Consider the following 8,680-nt stretch of genomic DNA (forward strand, 5'->3'; position numbering starts at 1 on the left):
ACTACTACTACTACTACTACTACTACTACTACTACTACTACTACTACTACTACTACTACTACTACTACTACTACTACTACTACTACTACTACTACTACTACTACTACTACTACTACTACTACTACTACTACTACTACTACTACTACTACTACTACTACTACTACTACTACTACTACTACTACTACTACTACTACTACTACTACTACTACTACTACTACTACTACTACTACTACTACTACTACTACTACTACTACTACTACTACTACTACTACTACTACTACTACTACTACTACTACTACTACTACTACTACTACTACTACTACTACTACTACTACTACTACTACTACTACTACTACTACTACTACTACTACTACTACTACTACTACTACTACTACTACTACTACTACTACTACTACTACTACTACTACTACTACTACTACTACTACTACTACTACTACTACTACTACTACTACTACTACTACTACTACTACTACTACTACTACTACTACTACTACTACTACTACTACTACTACTACTACTACTACTACTACTACTACTACTACTACTACTACTACTACTACTACTACTACTACTACTACTACTACTACTACTACTACTACTACTACTACTACTACTACTACTACTACTACTACTACTACTACTACTACTACTACTACTACTACTACTACTACTACTACTACTACTACTACTACTACTACTACTACTACTACTACTACTACTACTACTACTACTACTACTACTACTACTACTACTACTACTACTACTACTACTACTACTACTACTACTACTACTACTACTACTACTACTACTACTACTACTACTACTACTACTACTACTACTACTACTACTACTACTACTACTACTACTACTACTACTACTACTACTACTACTACTACTACTACTACTACTACTACTACTACTACTACTACTACTACTACTACTACTACTACTACTACTACTACTACTACTACTACTACTACTACTACTACTACTACTACTACTACTACTACTACTACTACTACTACTACTACTACTACTACTACTACTACTACTACTACTACTACTACTACTACTACTACTACTACTACTACTACTACTACTACTACTACTACTACTACTACTACTACTACTACTACTACTACTACTACTACTACTACTACTACTACTACTACTACTACTACTACTACTACTACTACTACTACTACTACTACTACTACTACTACTACTACTACTACTACTACTACTACTACTACTACTACTACTACTACTACTACTACTACTACTACTACTACTACTACTACTACTACTACTACTACTACTACTACTACTACTACTACTACTACTACTACTACTACTACTACTACTACTACTACTACTACTACTACTACTACTACTACTACTACTACTACTACTACTACTACTACTACTACTACTACTACTACTACTACTACTACTACTACTACTACTACTACTACTACTACTACTACTACTACTACTACTACTACTACTACTACTACTACTACTACTACTACTACTACTACTACTACTACTACTACTACTACTACTACTACTACTACTACTACTACTACTACTACTACTACTACTACTACTACTACTACTACTACTACTACTACTACTACTACTACTACTACTACTACTACTACTACTACTACTACTACTACTACTACTACTACTACTACTACTACTACTACTACTACTACTACTACTACTACTACTACTACTACTACTACTACTACTACTACTACTACTACTACTACTACTACTACTACTACTACTACTACTACTACTACTACTACTACTACTACTACTACTACTACTACTACTACTACTACTACTACTACTACTACTACTACTACTACTACTACTACTACTACTACTACTACTACTACTACTACTACTACTACTACTACTACTACTACTACTACTACTACTACTACTACTACTACTACTACTACTACTACTACTACTACTACTACTACTACTACTACTACTACTACTACTACTACTACTACTACTACTACTACTACTACTACTACTACTACTACTACTACTACTACTACTACTACTACTACTACTACTACTACTACTACTACTACTACTACTACTACTACTACTACTACTACTACTACTACTACTACTACTACTACTACTACTACTACTACTACTACTACTACTACTACTACTACTACTACTACTACTACTACTACTACTACTACTACTACTACTACTACTACTACTACTACTACTACTACTACTACTACTACTACTACTACTACTACTACTACTACTACTACTACTACTACTACTACTACTACTACTACTACTACTACTACTACTACTACTACTACTACTACTACTACTACTACTACTACTACTACTACTACTACTACTACTACTACTACTACTACTACTACTACTACTACTACTACTACTACTACTACTACTACTACTACTACTACTACTACTACTACTACTACTACTACTACTACTACTACTACTACTACTACTACTACTACTACTACTACTACTACTACTACTACTACTACTACTACTACTACTACTACTACTACTACTACTACTACTACTACTACTACTACTACTACTACTACTACTACTACTACTACTACTACTACTACTACTACTACTACTACTACTACTACTACTACTACTACTACTACTACTACTACTACTACTACTACTACTACTACTACTACTACTACTACTACTACTACTACTACTACTACTACTACTACTACTACTACTACTACTACTACTACTACTACTACTACTACTACTACTACTACTACTACTACTACTACTACTACTACTACTACTACTACTACTACTACTACTACTACTACTACTACTACTACTACTACTACTACTACTACTACTACTACTACTACTACTACTACTACTACTACTACTACTACTACTACTACTACTACTACTACTACTACTACTACTACTACTACTACTACTACTACTACTACTACTACTACTACTACTACTACTACTACTACTACTACTACTACTACTACTACTACTACTACTACTACTACTACTACTACTACTACTACTACTACTACTACTACTACTACTACTACTACTACTACTACTACTACTACTACTACTACTACTACTACTACTACTACTACTACTACTACTACTACTACTACTACTACTACTACTACTACTACTACTACTACTACTACTACTACTACTACTACTACTACTACTACTACTACTACTACTACTACTACTACTACTACTACTACTACTACTACTACTACTACTACTACTACTACTACTACTACTACTACTACTACTACTACTACTACTACTACTACTACTACTACTACTACTACTACTACTACTACTACTACTACTACTACTACTACTACTACTACTACTACTACTACTACTACTACTACTACTACTACTACTACTACTACTACTACTACTACTACTACTACTACTACTACTACTACTACTACTACTACTACTACTACTACTACTACTACTACTACTACTACTACTACTACTACTACTACTACTACTACTACTACTACTACTACTACTACTACTACTACTACTACTACTACTACTACTACTACTACTACTACTACTACTACTACTACTACTACTACTACTACTACTACTACTACTACTACTACTACTACTACTACTACTACTACTACTACTACTACTACTACTACTACTACTACTACTACTACTACTACTACTACTACTACTACTACTACTACTACTACTACTACTACTACTACTACTACTACTACTACTACTACTACTACTACTACTACTACTACTACTACTACTACTACTACTACTACTACTACTACTACTACTACTACTACTACTACTACTACTACTACTACTACTACTACTACTACTACTACTACTACTACTACTACTACTACTACTACTACTACTACTACTACTACTACTACTACTACTACTACTACTACTACTACTACTACTACTACTACTACTACTACTACTACTACTACTACTACTACTACTACTACTACTACTACTACTACTACTACTACTACTACTACTACTACTACTACTACTACTACTACTACTACTACTACTACTACTACTACTACTACTACTACTACTACTACTACTACTACTACTACTACTACTACTACTACTACTACTACTACTACTACTACTACTACTACTACTACTACTACTACTACTACTACTACTACTACTACTACTACTACTACTACTACTACTACTACTACTACTACTACTACTACTACTACTACTACTACTACTACTACTACTACTACTACTACTACTACTACTACTACTACTACTACTACTACTACTACTACTACTACTACTACTACTACTACTACTACTACTACTACTACTACTACTACTACTACTACTACTACTACTACTACTACTACTACTACTACTACTACTACTACTACTACTACTGCTACTGCTACTACTACTACTACTACTACTACTACTACTACTACTACTACTACTACTCGGAGGTGCTCGGAGGTGGATGCACTTTTCAGTGCTCCCGTGTTCTTTGAATTTGAGTGCCCAGTGTGCATTTCCCTCGGTTCCTTGGCTTGCGGTGCTCTTCGATATCTAGCGTGCTAGCTATCTAGCCTGGTCATTATCCTTTCAGCGGTAGTCCCTTCAGTTAGGGACTTGGAGAGCATCGAGAGTTTTGCGAAATTTCTAGAATATTTTAGTCCCAGCCGTATTAGTATTACAGTACCAGCGTTGCCTTGCTGGTGTCGCAGCTCATTGCGCCCAGTGCAGGCGGGTGGCGTCGCACACACATCTCCAGCTTGTGGAGCGCGTCGGATCAGCTTTCTAATCAGCTTTCTCGCCATGGTTACCGTGTGCATGGGTACCGTGTGCACTGTGTAGTTGTGATCGATCTCTACTACTACTTGTACTACTCTAGCGCTCTGGTGGCATGTCACAGCCCGCTGGTGGATCGAAGCCATGCTGTGTGTGCAGCAAGTCAACTGGGAGCTGCCGTGGCTGCTCGTGTGCTGTGTCAGCCAGGGCCTGCGAGAGCTGCTACCCTGGTCGCGCGGGTAGGTGCCGCAATTTTGGTAATGCTCAGCTGGTTCCGATTGTGCCGGTTGCAGATCCGAATCCAGCATTCCATTCGGATAGATCTCCTGAGAGGCCAGGCTTTTTGGGCAGGCGGCGCCGCTCATCACCTGGCGCTGTCGGAAGGGGCAGGAGTCATGCTCGGGATGGGTCGGCCTCCAGGTCTCCGGCGGCTCGTGTACCGGGACACCGTGGTCGTAGCCGTCGTGCACTTTCGCCCCGATTGAGACCCATTGATGGCCCTGTGCGTGGCGCTTCCACTCCACCGCCCGCCGGGTGCGTTGATGGTGCTGCAGCTGCTGCTGTCTCCATTGCGGCGATGAGTGTCCCCAGCCGTGATTCCAGGGATCCCAGTTCGAGGGATGACAGTGCCCCAGTTTCGGAGCCTGTTCCGTGGCCTGGAGCCCCGGATGTGGCACCGCGCTCTGCTGTTGGATCAGAGCCGGTTTCTAACGCCCCTGGTGCACGTGGTTCTGTGCCGGATCCGGGACCGGATCCTGCTGCTGCTGCTGCTGCTGTTACTACTGAGTCTGTTCTCAGCGCATATGAGGAGGTCATCACGTGGCATCGGAATCTATTTATTGTGCCACATGGAGCCGTGGGTCGGCGGTTTGTGGCTCTACTGGCTGACCTCATGCACTCGTTTGCTGTTGGTGGATCAGCGCGCCGGCATGCCTGGGCGGCTGTGGTCGTGGCTTCCCAGTTACTCCTACAGAAGCCATGTGCTACCCAGTACGGGGCTTCGGCACCGCACCTTGATCGGCGTCTCGGCCTATGGGAATCTGGGCGGATTGGTGAGCTGCTGCGCGAGGGACGGTGCCTCCAGGCACATTTGCCCCCTCTTCGGGACTCTGGGCCTCGGGAGGCAGATGGGCAAATTGATGATATGAGATTCAGCAAGCTGGTCTTCTCCGGCAGAATACAATCGGCCATTCGTCTCGCCTCATCAGCCTCGTCCGGTGGGGTATTGGCGATGGATGAGGTCATGGACGCCGACACTGGGAAGACCGTGAGAGATGCACTTCTCGAAAAGCACCCATTACCTGCTAGCCCTGACCCGAGCGTTCTGGTGGATGCGGCGGACAGGCCTGAATGTGATCCCATTCTGTTTGAGAGGCTGACACCCGCCTTGATTAAACGCGTCGCTCGCGAGATGTCCGGCTCATCCGGCCCGTCTGGCCTTGACGCAGCGGCTTGGCAGCGAATGCTGACATGCTACGGAGCTTGTTCAGACCGGCTGGCTTCTTCCATGGCGGAGACCGCCAGGCTTCTGTGCAGGGAGGATGTTGACCCGGATTCCTTGGCAGCCTTCACTGCGGCCCGGCTGATTCCGCTCAATAAGAACCCGGGCGTGCGGCCAATCGCAGTGGGTGAGGTGTTCCGTAGGATCATCTGCAAGGCTGTCGCCCGAGTGATAGAGCCTGACATGCTCATGGTCACGGCTCCTCTGCAGCTGTGCGCGGGTGTCCCATCTGGCTGCGAGGCTGCGGTACATGCCATGGAGCACCTCTTTGAGCAACCAGCGACTGAGGCGATCCTACTGGTGGACGCAGGGAACGCTTTCAACTCGCTGAACCGTGCCGTCGCCATGCATAATGTACCTGTGGTCTGCCCGCCGCTTGGCCAGATCTTCCACAACACCTACCGTTCGCCAAGCCGATTGTTTGTTGCTGGTGGTGGCGAAGTGCTGTCGCGCGAGGGTACCTGTCAGGGCGATCCCTTGGCGATGGGAATATACGCTGTGGCCATAACGCCTCTCATACGCCGCTTGGGAGAGCTCTGCCCCGATATCGTGCAGGAGTGGTACGCTGACGACGATTCTGCCGCTGGCCGTGTCCGGTCTCTGTTGCGCTATTGGAACAGTGTGAAGGAGCTTGGCCCGGCCTACGGATATACCCCTAACCCAACAAAAACGGTGCTGCTGGTCAAGGAGGAGTGTTTGGAGGAGGCGTCCACCCTGTTCGCCGGCACCGGCATAAAAATCATAACCTCCGGTTGTCGATATCTGGGAGGAGTGCTCGGCACAGGAAGCTTCAAGGCCGTGTACCTTGAGGAGGCGGTATCCGCCTGGTGCAGGCAGGTGGTGAACCTGGTATCTGTGGCCCGTACTCAGCCTCATGCAGTTTACGCCACGCTGCAGGGTGTCTACTCCAAGTGGCGCTACGTGCTCCGAGTGGCATCCTGCCCGCCTGCGTTACTAGAGCGCCTGGATACCCTGGTCAACCGTGACCTGCTACCCCTCCTCTTGGGTCGGGAGGTGCCTGATGAGGCAAGCCTTCGGCGACTCCTCTCAGTGCCCACCCGCCTTGGAGGCCTAAACATCCCGATTCTGGCGGCTGAGGCGGAGCGGGAGTATTCCACTTCTGTTGCGGTGACGGAGCCGCTTGTACGTCTGATGGTCGGTGTTGGTTCGGGGAGTGCCGTCCCCGATGGCGAGGAGGTGTCTTTGGCATCGCCTCAGAATCCACCCTTGTCGGTTGCTTCTGCTTCTGCTGCGTCCGTGCCCGATGGCGAGGAGGTGTCTTTAGCATCGCACCGGAATCCACCATTGTCGGTTGCTTCTGCTTCTGCTGCGTCTTCTGCTGCGTCCGTTCGTGATCCTCCTGGACCTGTGACCCGGCCAGAACCTGGGGTCCACACCACCCAGCCGGTTTGTGATAACCCGTCGGTCGCAGCCGTTACCGAGTCCCGCAAGCGAGCGGTCTCACGTCGCAAGGACAAGGAGAAGTCGCAGAAGGCACTAGTCGCGGCATTGTATCCCGATCTGCCACCGCCTCAGAAATGCCTCACAGATATCGCCGGTGAGAAGGGCGTGTCGTCATGGCTGACGTGTGCCCCGCTTACTGCGCACCGGACAATCCTAAACAAGTCCGACTTTCGAGATGCGGTGTGCATACGCTATGGGTACCTGCCACTGGATGTCCCGTGCAAATGCGCTTGTGGAGCGGACACCACCCTACACCACTCGATGACGTGTCCACATGGGGGGTACCCGATGGCACGTCATGACGAAATCCGGGACACCCTGGCGGCTGTCCTTGGCGATGTCGTGCCAGACGTGGAGGTCGAGCCTAGACTGCTCCCTCTCGATGGCGAGGTGCTCGCCGGCCGGACCGCCAATCGCAGCGCTGAAGCTCGTTTGGACATCAGGGCCGGGGGTTTCTGGACAAGGAAGCAGGACGCTTTCTTTGATGTTAGGGTCACCCACCCTAAAGCGTCCCTGCTGTCGCGTTCGGAAGCCCTTGGCCAACTGCGCACCAGCGAGTTGGAGAAGAAGCGAAAATACTGCCAGAGGATCACGGACGTCGAGCGAGGTGCCTTCACTCCGTTGGTGTTTGCTACGAATGGCATGGCTGGGGCAGAGTGTGGAATGTTCCTGAAGCGGCTTGTTCAGCGCGTGGTGGAGAAGCACTCTGACCTACAGTACTCCGTCGTCATGCACCATCTTCGTGCCAAGATTGCCTTCTGCCTCCTCCGCTGGGCCGTAACCTGTCTGCGTGGATGCCGGGGAGCT

This window comes from Sycon ciliatum, chromosome 13 (genome assembly GCF_964019385.1).
Source record: "Sycon ciliatum chromosome 13, ocSycCili1.1, whole genome shotgun sequence".
NCBI classification, from domain to species: domain Eukaryota; kingdom Metazoa; phylum Porifera; class Calcarea; order Leucosolenida; family Sycettidae; genus Sycon; species Sycon ciliatum.